We start from the raw sequence: 16,159 nt of genomic DNA, 5'->3' as shown, positions 1-16,159 counted from the left end.
GCCTGTTAGACAAAAGATGCCAGTCTGAAGCTGGGGTTCTGGGACAGAAGCCACTGTCTGGGCTGTGGAACAGGGCCAGGCTATGAGTCATCGCCTCTGGCCTGTGTGCTCTATAGCTGCTGGCTTGTGCCTTGAGCTAGCACTAGGTGTAGCTAATGTTTAGGTGTAGATGATCTCATTTCAGCATGCTTTTAATGAAATGTAAATGCATCTGTTCTTATTGAAATTGTGAGCAATGCAGATGGCTCTGCATCTTGCAACAATTGAACACTTTACACAGATATGTGCAATCGCCTACAGTAAAAAACTGCACTGTAAATGCGCCCATTCTTATAGAAAAGAATGCATGCAATGCAGATGTAACTACAGGTTGTATCCAATATATGTATATATTTATATGACAGGGCAGAATGAAAAAAAAATATTAGAGTTCCAGAAACTAGATTTAGTTGTTTGTCAAAATAGAATATATAAAGCACATTTTTTACACAAGTTGAACTAGTTCATTTTCATGTAATATATGTATGTTTCCATACACACACACAAAAAAGACTTCACATGTTAGACTTTCAGATAATACAGAAAAAACGAGATACAAAAACTGTATGAATACGAGGGTTGACTGAAAAGTAATGCCTCCACCTTCGTAACTCTTCAACAGTTCGCAGCATTGGTATGCAGGAGATACTGGCTTGTTCCGTAGCCTCTTCTTTACAGCTCCAGTTGGCGGGAAGCCATGGCATTGATCGGTTGTGTTGTCACAGTGTAAAATATGGAACCCTGTGCAGACGCTCGGTCAATGCGATTTAAGCAACGTGCAGTCATAGAATTCTTGACAGCAGAAGGTGTCACCCCAAAGGAGATTCATTAGAGAATGAAAGCAGTTAATGGTGATTGTGTTGATGTGAGTACTATGCATCGTTGGGCGAGTAAGTTTAAAGATGTTGAGGAGGGAACATCTGACCTGCGTGACAAACAAAGAGTCGGACGTCCTGTGACAGCAAACACTGAGTTTCACAAGCAAAATGTTGGCAGATTGATTCAGAACGATCGTCGTATCACTCAGAGGGAAATTACAAACACAATCGGCATTTCACAAGTACGTTTGGGTCACGTTGTTGCTTTGCTTGGCTACTGGAAGATATGTGCATGATGGGTACCCCAGATGCTGACTCCTGAAATGAAAGCACACAGACTTGAAATTTGCCAGGAACTCCTCTCGTGTTACGAGAATGAAGGTGACGCCTTTCTCTATTCCATTGTGACAGGAGACGAAACGTGGGTACACCATTACGACCTAGAGACTAAATGTCAGTCTATGGAATATCGACACTAAGACTCGCCCCAGAAAAAGAATTTCAAGACGCAGTGTTCTAGGATGCAGATGTTGTTATCCATGGTGATTTCCTTGATTGTGGAACAACAATAAATTCAGAAGGTTACATCACAACGCTGCGAACTCTGAAACGACGGCTAACAAGAGGCCAAAAGGAAAAGGGAAATGTTTTCCTACAGCATGACAATGCCAATCTACATACTTCACGTGCCAGCACAGCAGAACTTCAGAGACCGAATCTCACCACCGTACGGCATCCTCCATACAGTCCAGATTTAGCATCTTCTGACTTTCATCTGTTCCCGATGATGAAAGACGATCTGTGGGGACATCATTATGCTCCTGATGAAGATGTTGAGAGCACTGTGAGACTGTGGTTGCGGAAACAGTGTCGACGGCTTCAGAAAACTTGTTCACCGTTAGCAGAAATGTATCCAATTGGCTGGTAATTATGTGGAAAAGTGAATGTTGGTAATTAAAGATCACATTCTAAGGGTTATTTCTGCATTTGATTTATTAAAATATTTCGATCCAAACTCAATTAACGAAGGTGGAGGCAATACTTTTCATTCAACCCTTGTAGAATATGTACAAGTAGTAAGTTAAGAATTTAGAGAAATATATATATATATATATATATATATATATATATATATATATATATATATATATATATATATATAGAAAATATGTCTCAGAGGTTTTACTTTCCTCTACAGTGTATGCTCTTTTCACCAGTTAGGAATACATGTAGCAAACAGCTGATGCACTTTTACGTTTTTCATCCAAAAGAAAGTGATTAGTGTCCATATGGTGGGGTTTTGATCCCACCAGCACAGACGACAGCTTGTCGTCATGTCATGACAGGCCAATTTGCAGTTGAGATGCAGTGTGCATCTCATGACAACATAATTGAATACTGAATTGTTACACCATAGGGTATGGAGCGCCTTCAGCACCACCACACAGGCACTTCCGGTAGTCTTGAAGCGTGACAGCCACTGACACTGCATGCTGCACACCTGTAGTCCGTCTAACAAGGACCTCCTTGTGTGTGAAGTCGCAAACGGCCAGTGATGTTTACAGCATTCAACGCCCGACGTATTGTCTATCATGCAACCACAATGTTGGCTACTAGTGGCAACTGGACAGAACTGGAGGTATCCAGTGGTGAGCACAACATGAGGCTATGGAGCATAGTTGAACTGCTTAGTCGATGAGTAACTCACAACAGTGCAACAGTGTTAGTGGTATTGGTACAAAGGAGAGCAGTGAAACGACAAGCAGAGCAAACATTGCATTATATCTACAACAACAGTTGCCAAAGCTGACATTTAGTAACCCAAGGTATTTCACAAAGACAGAAAACGTGGCAGATGAAGTATTAGCGTTACTACAAGATGGGTTAGTAGACTGTGTGGTGTCATATACACTCGATTGTGCGGACAATATACATGAGAAGTACAATGACGACGATACATGCTTAACAACTGAAAGTGGTTCTGAAACAGGTGTCGAGCAATGTAATTGATCATCCTTGTTGGTCAGGGAGCCACAAATCCCATCTCCAGTCAAATGTAGTAAAAGACAATCGTTGTCTACAGAGCAGGTACTAAACATAATTACATACATGGAAGATCATCCACAGTATAGTGAAAAAACAATTATGAACAGATTTTCAATACGTCCTCAGCAATATGACCATGTAGTGCCTAAGACAAACTCCAGAGATTCAAGGGAGGACAAAGTGCACTTGTTACAAAAACCGTTGTTTGCGCATTTAAAGGGTGCTCTATACACGATAATGACCTACTGCATTATGCACATAACACTGTGCGTGAGGTAGATTACAGTGGTTTCAAGGGAAACAGTGGATGGCTCCACAGCTTCAAATAGTGCTACACAATTGGAAGAGGTAACATAACAAAATTTCAAAGAAAGCACCAACTTGACGAAGAGCAGCAAATTGCCAAACCAGCCCGAAAATTTGTAGGTCAAATAAACAAACTTATCCCATCGCTGAGAACAACTTTTTTCAACCACGACCAATTGAGATTTGACGAGGAAATGCATATGAAAGGAACCATGGAACTTTGAGTTACCAAGAGAGTTGTATCAAGATCAACTAACATCAATGCCTTAATGTATTCCTTTACAATTGTGGTGAGCCTTAATGTGGACGGTAAATTGGCTAGAAAGTTATTTATTGTGTTGCAAGAAGCTGGAGGTGTCCTGCCCTCTACCATTCTTTCCTGTGTCCATGATTTTGCGAGGACAGTACGGAATATTAACGTCACAGCAAACAAGAGTGGAAAATTGGGAGTAAGCGCGCTGCTTTTGGACAATAGCTTGTCAAAATAACTTGCTTTTGCTTGATTCCTGGTCTGAATATAGAAATTATACTCCTTTCGAGGAAACTATGTCTCCTGAAAAGTATGTGACATTGCAGTTCGTACCACCTGGAACCGTTAGACAAATTCAGCCTCTGGGTGTTTATTTCTTCCGTGCCAATAAAATATATTATCACAATATCTGCAGCTACGCCTTAAAAGATAGCAAGTTTCACGATAAGCTCCATGAGAGACTGTTTTGCATTCAAGTGCATTCCATCAAATTCCAACAGTTCTCATCATCCCATTACACTAATATGATTCTGTACGCATTCTTTAACAGTGGGTACCTATCTGAGCGTCCTGCACAGTTTGTAACTCCCGAGGAGTTCACCTTCGATCTTGATGGTACGAACATTTATGATCACTTTGGCACACCACTTTTCATTAGGTGTTCATGATGCAAGTTAATGGTTTGTTTTGAACATTTCTTGAATTTCGGCGATGTCCATTTGTGAAATGTAATACATACACTTTATAGGAGTTTGGTGTCTGCAACTCCCAGACATTCATTTTCTGTCGCCCTGCTGATGCACATGGTGAGCCATTAGCAGCTATTATTTTCCTGTCATAATTGAGCCTTTCTAAACACTGAATTTGAGACATCGCACTCAAGGAGAGCACTACGAATTTTATGCAACACCAACTTGTCACAAAGGGGAGCATTTTCTTGCTTTTCCAGTTAGTCCAATATCCCTTCGGCCCATTGAAGCGCTGACGCATGCCTGATTACTGTTCCTGGAGTTAGAGGAATGTTGTCATCTTCGTCACTGTCATTCACCTTCCCTTGTACTCGCTGAATGGTAGCACTGCCACTCAACATCTCATGACCCAGCTCTCTTTGATCCACGTGAAACCATGACAAATATTTTATTTGGCAGTTTCACATGCTGCAGTACTTTTCAAAACACAGCTAACGTAGCTAATTAGCAGTCTTCCTCGTCATCAGAATCACTGCTTTGATCAGTTTCAATGTTAATGTTTTTCCATGACTTGCCTATGGTTAATTGTTTTATTTTACGCCACGCCTTCGACATTTCATAAATTGCGTATAGTACAGTCAATTGTTTCCAAAATGTTTGAAGGTTGCTGTCCTCGTCGATACATTTTTGTAGCAGATTTCCTCTATAAATTTTCTTCATGGCAGCAATGACACCCTAATCCACTGGCTGAACTAAGGCTGTCACATTTGGGAGTAAATATTTTATAAAATCATCCCGTCATCCGATTTCAGAACAAGTTCAGTCGGATGCGATTGTGTATTGTCCAATAACGATACAGGTAGACGCTTCAGCGTTAAATGTTCTCGCACCTGTGGCACAAAGCAATTATGAAACCATGTTTGAAATATTGTGCGGTCCACCCAGGCCACATTTTGGTGAGAATATTGGATAGGTAACTTGTACATTTCTTTTCCTTCCAAACAGTGCGGTTTTTCAGCTTTGCCTACGGTTCCAAGTTTGACTTTATTTGATCCCATACCATTAGCACAACACAATTATCCTTTCCTAGCCTGATTTATAACCATATGCTGTGCATTGAAAGCTTAAGTCATTGCTGGTAGAAACTTCCAAAACAACCCCGGTTTCGTTCGCGTTGTACATTATGTGATCAAAAGTATCCAGAGACGTGACTGAAAATGAGTTACAAGTTCGTGGCGCCCTCCATCGGTAATGCTGGAATTCAATATGGTGTTGGCCCACCCTTAGCCTTGATGACAGCATCCATTCTAGCAGGCATACGTTCAATCAGGTGCTGGAAGGTTTCTTGGGGAATAGCAGCCCATTCTTCACGGAGAGCTGCGCTGAGGAGAGGTATCGATGTCGGTCGGTGAGGCCTGCCACGAAGTCGGCGTTCCAAAACATTCCAAAGGTGTTCTACAGGATTCAGGTCAACGTTCTGTGCAGGCCAGTCCATTACAGGGATATTGTTGTCGTGTAACCACTCTGCGACAGGCTCTGCATTATGATCAGGTGCTCAATCGTGTTGAAAGATGCAATCGCCATCCTCGAATTGCTCTTCAACAATGGGAAGTAAGAAAATGCTTAAAACATCAATGTAGGCCTGTGCTGTGACAGTTCCATGCAAAACAACAATGGGGGCAAGCCCCCTCCACGAAAAACACGAGCACACCATATCACCACCGCCTCTGAATTTTATTGTTGGCACTACACACGCTGGCAGATGACGTTCACCGGGCATTCGCCATACACACACCCTGTCATCGAATCGCCACATAGTGTACCGTGATTCGTCACTCCTCACAATGTTTTTCCACTGTTCAATCGTCCAATGTTTACGCTCCTCACACCAAGCGTGGCGTCGTTTGGCATTTACTGGCGTGATGTGTGGCTTATGAGCAGCTGCACAACCATGAAGTACAAGTTTTCTCACCTCCCACCTAACTGTCATAGTAGTTGTAATGGATACTGATGCAGTTTGGAATTCCTGTGTGATGGTCTGGATAGATGTCTGCCTATTACACATTACGACTCTCTTCAACTGTCGGCAGTCTCTTTCAGTCAATGGACGAGGTCGACTGTACGCTTTTGTGCTGTACGTGTCCCATCACGTTTCCACTTCACTATCACATCGGAAACAGTGGACCTAGGGACGTTTAGGAGTGTGGAAATTTCACGTACAGACGTATAACACAAGTGACACCAATCACCTGATCACGTTCCCCAAGATTTTGAAGAAAAACTGGACTTGTCTGACACATGTTGGAGCACATACTTGTCTGTCCTCAGCTCTTTTCTCCTGAAACCATCTCAACATCGCCTCATCCAGTTCTGTATAAGGAGACATTTTCATAGCCTTCCATGTTGACGAACCTTTAGATGAATCAAACTGCTCGCAAACTGAATTATCTCGCCCTTGTTTTTCGGAATATCACCGATCGTAGTTTGATCCACGTTGTAATTCAGTGTCAGATTGCGAGAATCAATATTGCTATCTTCGAGTTTGTGTATCATTTCCAGTTTCTGCTGTATCGTCAGCGCAAAACGTTTTCGCTTTTCAGACTTTGTTCGGCACCAACAGAAACCAAATGACTACAGTATCCACTGCAACAATACAGTCCAGCGCTTGAGGTGTTCGAGCAGCACTACTACACCCGTATTGTAACGTGACATCGTTCACCAGTAATTCCAAAGCCAAAGGATGTCGGGTGCGACAGAAAATCAGGTGGATTTGATGGTGTTGTTGACGAGCTACAGAGAATAGGATACAGAAAACGGAAAGCTCTGGCATAAAATCGGAACATCTGGAGCAGAATATTGGAAGAGGCGCGGATTCACCATCAAACTATAAAGTCGCAAGAGAATAAGATGCCCAATATTTTTCAGGGCAATAGAAAAATTTTCAGCAGCTTAAAGTAAAAAGAAATGAGAGAACAGGCCGTAGGTAAGCCGCAATGCGGTCACTGTATAAGCTGTTTGCATAATTCTGCTTCTTATGTGACTTTATAGTTTGATGGTGAATCTCTGCCTCTTCCACTGTTCTTCTCCAGATGTTACGATTTTATGCTAGTGCTTTCTGTGTTCCATTCTGCAGGCCGTCAATAACACCATTATAGCCACCTGATTTTCTGCTGGACCCGATCTCGCTGCCTTCGGAATTTCCGCTTAATATCATCCTCGATACTCTTGTGTCACCCCTCTGCAGTACACGCCAGCCTCTTCTCAATGTCATTGGCCTTACTATTTTTCTGTTGGTTGGATCTATATGGATGATATCGTCTTCTCAACCTTCCTACTTCGCAGCAGGAACCCATTATTCGACAAAGTACTTTCTAAAAAATTGTTAAGGCATTCGTGGCCACTTGTTGACAAACTACCTATTGGCTTCTGTCTCGGGTTCTTCGGCCGACGTTCATCTAATGATTTTTCTGACGTTTCGCCAGCACGAGTGGCTGGCATTGTCAAAGCTTCACCCTCCATTGCCGGTGGTGAACTGGAGCCGATCTCGCGGCCGCAGACTATATGTACCTGGCGCACCAACGTCCGAGGGCTTCTCCGCGGTCATCAGTCCCTAAGCTTGAAAGGGTACAGTACCGCCCGACATTGAAAATAGGTACAACATACTTCATTATTCTTGTCAGAACAACACATTTTTTTGTAAAATAACTCAATTTCAATTAATACAGCGAAGCCGGATACCAGTGTGGGAAAGAATGACAATTTATTTATTTAATTGATCACATGTGCACTCCCACAAAGTAAATCCCTACGTCCAGTTTGGTGAGATCATTTGAAATGAATGAATGTATGGTCGTCTGCTAACCACAGATAGTGAATGTGAATATATGATCATCTTTGAGTCGATCCTTTGGCCACCTTTGGTGGGACCAAAGAGATGAAATTTACCTGAGCTTTGAGTGCCTGAAATGTGGCTGACCAATAGGGTAGTAAGGTGCTCCCCCACTTCGACAGAGGTGTGAGAGGACCTGGAGAACGGCCATGTTTCAGCACTCTGCCGCTGGATCCTGTGCTGTTAACACCTGTTTTAGTTGTGCTCCGTAATGACGAAAGAGTGGAGTCATGGTATGCATGTGGAATATTTAAGAGTAGTTTGAAATAATAATTTCTCTATTTCAGGAACTTTTGTGGGGAGAATTAAATGTCAGGCAGGTAATATTAATGGGATTGTAGTAATCTTCGGAAGTGATCAACGGTCACAATGAAACCACGTGTAGAAATAAGTTGAAATACTTCCGTGTGCTTAAGTTAAGCTGAATTACTAGCGTGTGTACAATAAGTTGAAATATTTAAGAAATAGCGTGTGTACCATAATTTGAAATATTTAAGAAATGGCATGTGCAGGACTTGAAATTAGAGACGAGTACTTCCACGTGGTGAGTACTGTGTGAGTCTCAAACTGTATATGAGACAAAAGATAAAGAGAAGTACTCGTCCGTGGTATCAGTTGAGGACTCGCGTGTGTGATGAATAAGTTCTTAATATTACATTTCGTGAAATGATTCCGTGTGGCGCTAGATTCAAACTCTGAGAGAGAAGCAAGGTGAGTCGGTCGTCTATCCAGCAACGCCACATGGCTTGCATTGCACAGGAAGACGTGCATATATCTCCAGAGTTCATAGTAGGAAAGTAGAATTACAAAGTGGGGCAGTGTCGTGTGAAACTGGGATAAATATTAATTGAAGTGGGAAAGCTGAAAGTGATAATGTTGTGACTATTCACTGTCTTGTATTTCATATTGTAGTGTGGTGTATGTCATGTAATTTGGGTGTGTGTGGTTTGCATGAGGGAGTAGCAAGGTAGCTTCAAAAGGTTAGTGGGTTATGCTTGTTCCTTCTGTACCGCTCGGTCTGGAGGAAAGCTTCGTGATGATGATTGTGAGAGTCGAAGTGTGAGACATAATAAAAGATCCACCATCCTATCCAGAAAGTGCACTGTAGCGTTAAATAATTACGAGACCATAATATAGAGATTCACCAATGTAAAGTCATGCCCACTGGGCGGAATTTCTCATGTGTTATTGTTGTAGGTTATAGAATTTGTGTGTTTAGGTTAGAGAATTTATCGGAATAAATAAGATAGTGAAAAGAAAAAGATTGGTGGACTTTTCCATTGAATTGTATGTTGCCATAATGTCCCGAATTTATAATGTGTGTGCCATTCATATTCAGTGCGGTGGCCACGTGTAGACAACAGCCGTTAAATAAAAAAGGAAAGAAAATGTGGTATTGCCAGTGCATAGTGTACAGTCAGAGTTCTGTAAATTACTGATAGTCAGATGCGTGTTTCCGTTGCGTATTATTCATACAGGAGGATAATTTGTAACTTAATTGTGAGTACGAGAGTTCATGTTACTCGATAAATAAGAATGAATCCACTCGCTTGGCAGACCACTCATCTTGCAGGCCTGACTGCTTGATGCCACAGTATGAGCAAGGCATGTGGGTACCTCTCAAGCTTACACACTACTTAAACCTAAATTATCCTAAGGACAAACACACACACACCCATGCCCGAAGGAGGACTCGAACCTCCGCCGGGACCAGCCGCGGAGAAGCCCTCGGACGTTGGCGCGCCAGGTACATATAGTCTGCGGCCGCGAGCTCGGCTCCAGTTCACCAACGGCAATGGAGGGTGAAGTTTTGACAATGCCAGCCACTCGCGCTGGCGAAACGTCAGAAAAATCATTAGATGAACGTCGGCCGAAGAACCCGAGACAGGAGCCAATAGGCAGTTTGTCAGAGTACTTTCTCTCATAAACGTCCGACAAGAAGTACCAGTGTAAGATCCAAAGTAATGCCCCCCGCCCCAGTCCCCAGCCCTATAGGTGACAATACAATATTTGCGAAGAAGTTCGTAACAGAGTGTCAAAGTTTGAAGAGCACCTAAAAACCAGTGAAGCACTCAGTAGTAGGTACAGAAAGTTGGTTAAAACCCGAAATTGACAGCAACAAGATTTTAGGGAAAATTGAAGCATACGAGGTGCGGCTAGAAAAAAACCGGACTGATGCTGGAAAAAACATTTATTTACAATTATTTACAATTTCATGTTATCTCCTTCAATGTACTCTCCTCCTCGGTCTCTAAACCGCTCCATACGAATTTTCCAGTGTTCATAGCAATGCTGCAGATCATTTTCGGTAAGTCCATACATTACTTCCGTCGCTTTTTCTTTTACTGCTTCAACAGTCTCAAATCTAGTTCCTTTCAAAGCTGACTTGACTTTAGGGAAAAGAAAAAAGTCACAGGGGGCCAAACCAGGTGAGTAGGGTGGATGATCTAAGATGGGAATGTTGTGTTTTGCCAAAAACGTATTCACTGACAACGCACTGTGAGCTGGGGCATTGTCTTGGTGAAGGATCCATGACTTTTTTCTCCACAAATCGTTCCGTTTTCTCCGTACTCGCTCACGTAGGGTAGCCAGGACGCTAATGTAGTAATGCTGATTCACTGTTTGTCCCTCTGGTACTCAATCAATGTGCACAATCCCTTTGATGTCAAAAAAAAAACAATCATCATTGCCTTGAATTTCGATTTTGACATTCGTGCTTAATGCATCGATTGGCGTTTAGTTTCGGGATCGTAAGTAAAAAACCACGATTCATCGCAAGTAATAACATTTTGTAAGAAGGTGGGATCACTTTCAATGTTTTCCAGGATGTCAGAACAAATCATTCTTCGGCGTTCCTTCTGTTCAATTGTGAGACACTTTGGAACCATTTTTGAACACACTTTGTTCATGTTGAAACTTTCATGAAGAATCTGCCTAACACTTTCCTTGTCAACTCCTGTTAACTCAGACACTGCTCTGATTGTTAAACGGCGATCTTGTCGAACAAGTTTACCGATTTTTTCAATGTTTGCATCAGTTTTTGCTGACAATGGTCTGCCAGTGCGAGTGTCATCACTGGTGTCTTCGCGGCCATCTTTAAATCGTTTAAATCACTCAAACACTTGTGTTCGCGATAAACAATCATCGCCGTACACTTGTTGTAACATAACAAACGTTTCACTTGCAGATTTTCCTAGTTTGAAACAAAATTTGATGTTAACACGCTGTTCTTTCTGTACACTCAACATTTTCCGACGCACAGACAAAACGTCAACTACTTAAAACAGACGCCACGGGCAGACTGAGTGCAGGAGGCAGATGAAACTCGAGCAGTAGGCGGAGCGAGAGTCACGTGACAGGCCACGCGACATTCAGCCTTATTGCATTCGTTTTATTGTTTCACCAGTACTAGTCCGGTTTTTTTCTAGCCACACCTCGTATATCTAAATAATAGGCAAATGGCAAATGAAGGTGTGTATTTGTCTCAAGACCTCAAATCCATCGAGATAAAAACTGAACCTGGATGCGAAACTGTTTGGGCAAGACTAAGTATCAGTGGTGTGCATTAATTTACAGTTGGATCCTTCTGTCCACCACTAGACTCAATCCCTGATGTAATTGAAAATTTCAGAGGAAACCTCAGTTCACTAGTACGTACCTTAAATTCCCCAACTGTACTGTAATATGGGAGGAGACTCAAATCGTCCAATACCCAATTGGCATAATTACAGTTTTGTTACTGCTGTGTGTAACAAGCCGCTGTACAAAACATTACGAGACGCTTTCTTTGAAAATTACCAAAACAGATAGTTTGGCAACGTACTCGTGATGGAAATACTGTATATTGGATCTAATGGCAACAAAAAGACTGACTTCTTTGGCGATCTAGATATAGAAACTGATATCAGAGACGATAATGTAGTTTTAACAGCAATAATTACCGAAGTACAAAGGGAAATTCAAGCAAATAGAAAGGTTTCGAAGTTCAGTAATCAGGCAGTAGTATCGTATCTCGACGAGGAATTTGAAACTTTTAGCTGGAGACAGGATTATGTAGAGGAACTGTGGCTCAAGTTTAAAAGAATAGTTGACAATGCACTGGATAGATACGTACCTAGTGGAACAATTCATGATGGAAGGACCCTACCTGTTGTACAGTCACAGTAAAGAAGCTCCTAAGAAAACAGAGACAATATTATAGCAGGTGTAAAGCAAATTATAAGCTTAAGCATAGAAAGATGCTGAATGAAACACGTTTGGCTATCAAGCAGATTACGAGTGAAACCTTCAACCACTAGCGTAGCAGAATTTTATTGAAAGAACTGTCACAAAAAGACAATAAATCTTTCCTGTGTAGAGGCTGTTGGTGGCAACAAAGTTATTGTCCGGACATTCAAGGATGATACAGGAACTGAATTTAAGGGTAACAAAGAAATAGCAGAGATCCATAATTCAGTTTTCAAATGTCCCTTTACGAAGGAAAACCCAAGAGTATTGCCTCAATTTAATTTTCGTGCCATTGCAAAGTGGTATTGAGTAAAACAGCTGAAATCGTTCACATTAAACAAAACTACAGATTCTGATAGAATTCCTACCAGATTCTATACCATATCTGCGGCTGATTTACCCTGTCCCGTAACCATAATATGCTGAAGATCCCCCAAACAAAAAACTGAGCCCGGTGGTTGGAAGAAAATACAGGCCACTCAAACCTACAAGAAGAGCAGCAGATATGATCTTGATACCATTCTTTGTAGAATCTTAGAACATATTCTGAGCTCAAATGTTATGCGGTATCTCTCCGTGCAAGCCAATATGAATTCCGAAAATATCGTACGTGTGAATCCAAAATCATGTTTTTCTCACATGACTTGCTGAAAGCCAGGAATCAGGCAGTTAGGTACACGCCGTGTTTCTTGACTTCCGAAAAATAATTGACGCAGTACTCCACATGTGCTTATTATTAAAAGTACGAAGCGAAATTTGTGGCTGCGTTGATCATTTCTTGGTGGGGACCACACAGCATGTTCTCTACGATAGGCACTGCAGTCATGGACTGTGCGGCTGGTCCTGGCGGAGGTTCGAGTCCTCCCTCGGGCATGGGTGTGTGTGTTTGTCCTCAGGATAATTTAGGTTTAAGTAGTGTGTAAGCTTAGGGACTGATGACCTTAGCAGTTAAGTCCCATAAGATTTCACACACATTTGAACATTTTTGATCTCTACGATAGAGACTGATCGACAGATGTGCAAATAACTTCAGGTGTGCCCGAGAGAAGTGTGTTGCGACCCTTTCTGTTCATGTTGTAAATTAATGACGTTGCAGACTGTCGCATATGAAGCAGATATCCATAATGAAGTACTGTGTGAAAAAATCTGCACGAATAATCAGTCGGATCTTAAAAAGATAGTACTGTGGTGCAAAAATTGGGAATTTACTTTAAGTGTTCGTTAATGTAAAGCTGTGCACGTCAAAAAAACATAAAAACGTAACTTCCTGGCAGATTAAAACTGTGTGCCGGATCGAGACTCGACCTCTGGACCTATACCTTTCGCGGGCAAGTGCTCTACCAGTTGCTAGGTCCCGAGGTCCCGAGTTCGAGTCTCAGTCCGGCACACAGTTTTAATCTGCCAGTAAGTTTCATATCAGCGCACACTCCGCTCCAGGGTGAAAATCTCATTCCATAAATAAGTAGTCCGCGATGACTACAATATAAGTAAGTTCCTCTTGGAATCACTCGACACATACAGATGCCTGAGTGTAGGAATATGGAAATGGAACAATCGTATAGGCTCAGACGTAGGTAAAGCAGATGGTAGACTGCTGTTCACTGATAGAATACTAGGGAAATGCAGTCAGTCTACAAGGGACGTTGCACACAGAATGTTCCTGCGACCCGTACTACAATACTGCTCAAGTGTGTGGGACCCATACCAAACAGAAGTAACAGAGGACATTGAGTGTTTAGAGACGGGCAGTACGATTGGTCGCAGATTTGTTTGACCCATGAGAGTGCTTCAGAGATACTGAAGGAACTGAACTGGTATGCTCCTGACGATAGACGAAACTATCCTGTGGAAGGCGTGCCCGTCCCCACCACGAATCCGTCTGGCGGATTAATACCGAGGTCTGGTGAGCCGGCCAGCCTGTGGACGGTTTTTAGGGCGGTTTTCCATCTACCTCGGCGAATGCGGGCTGATTCCCCTTCCGTCTCAGTCCACTATGTCGGCGATTGCTACGAAAACACTGTCTCCACGTACGCGTACACCATCATTACTCTACCACGCAAACATTTGGGTTTACACTCGTCTGGTATGAGACGTTCCCGGCGGGGAGTGTAGGGGGGACCACTGGGAGCCGAACCGCACAATAACCCAGGGCTCTGTGTGGGGTGGCGGTGAGGTGGGCGGACTGCTGTAGCTTGTTGTGGACTTGTGAAGCACTGAGGGCTACGGCGGGACGAAGCCTCTCCTCCGTTTCTAAGTCTCCTGTTTAATACACAATACACACAATATCATGCGTGGCAAAATGACCCAAAACTGTCATCGAGTCAACTGTGGTGCACCATGGGCCATAGATTACAGGGGTGAACGACTGCTGCAGAGATGTGTACAGCAGAGACTTCCACAGACTCAGCGTGGCTCCACATGCCTGTCGATACCTTCCGGAACCTCACTGACACTCTTGTAGCACGTCTCGCAGTGGATGTGGTTACTCAAGCTTTTGACGGTTGTTCACATTAATGTGACTACGTATCGATCCCATAGGGACTTCGAAGACAAGAATAGTGTAACTGCAACGCACTCACAGGCGTTTAAACTACCATTTTTCCCGTGCTTCATACGTGAATGGAACAAGAAACAACCCTAATGCCTGTTATTACGAAAGTACCCCCTGCCATGCACTTCACAGTAGTTTGCAGAATATAATCGTATATCTGAGCGGTACGAGAAAGAGGCATTGAAGAAACAAATTTTGATAGGAACAAGTAACCTCTATTAGCTGCCTTAGTCACTGATTAATTTCATTCGAGTTATAGTTGTTGCGATCACCGTCGATTCTAGATAATATACCGGTAGGCACCTGATTGTATAAAGAATCGATCTCCCACGTAAAAAACACCTCCAAACTTCTGAATACTTTACAAATGAGTTAATGTGTTATATATTTGACGTTAAGCACGTAAGTGAGACATAATTGAAAGAAGATTTGAAATTACGTTTAAAGTCCTGTGTTCTCTCATTCTCAAACACCATATGAATATAGTCAGTTAGTTAGTTAGTTAGTTTCATGTTCCATGGATCATTTGCAACATATATCGTAATGATGTGGAACTAGCCATTTTACATTCAGATCGCAAATCAAATTTGCGCCATGTGTGTCATGCTGCCTCAAGACATAAACTTAATTTATATCAGTAATACTTGCCTTAATGTGTTGCGCACTGAGCAAAAAAATTAAAGGATCACTTTTTGGAAACCGCATAATTGTCTCCAATTCCGAAGCATAAATTTGAAGTTTGACTCAAAGGCGCCTATAAACTTCTTTTGCAATGGTTCAAAGCTCGCAGCTCAGTGGTTCATGTGAGCTGTACGGTGGATTAATGGCACCAAATTTCACCACAATTCCGCCTAACCCCAGCACGCAAGTGTCAAACAATGAGAAGTATGTCGCATCCTCTCTTTCCCACGTTTCACCCCTTCTTTTGACGCCGCTGCGACGGAGATCGTAAATCGTGGCAACCAGCTTTGAAATCACAGTTTTCTTATAGCCGACCAAGGAAAATATTTCAATCGCAACGCCGTTCAGAATCGACACGAAAACGCTTGATGGGGTGGGATAAAGAGCGTCAGTGAAATCGCGCTTCACCTGGGGCATTGATTTTCAAACATTTCGCGGTCGAGGACGACAGTTCGCAGAGCGATGAGCAATGGCACGAAGTTCTTCACAACGTTCGTCCCCGCTGCCACCGCCTGTGCGCTTCCAGCCTACTCTGAGGACATCTACATCTATAGGACATCTACATCTACATTTATACATCTACATCTACATTTATACTCCGCAAGCCACCCAACGGTGTGTGGTGGAGGGCACTTTACGTGCCACTGTCATTACCTCCCTTTC

The sequence above is a fragment of the Schistocerca cancellata genome, chromosome 2 (assembly GCF_023864275.1).
Source record: "Schistocerca cancellata isolate TAMUIC-IGC-003103 chromosome 2, iqSchCanc2.1, whole genome shotgun sequence".
Lineage (NCBI taxonomy): Eukaryota > Metazoa > Arthropoda > Insecta > Orthoptera > Acrididae > Schistocerca > Schistocerca cancellata.
This window is presented reverse-complemented; position numbering follows the sequence as displayed.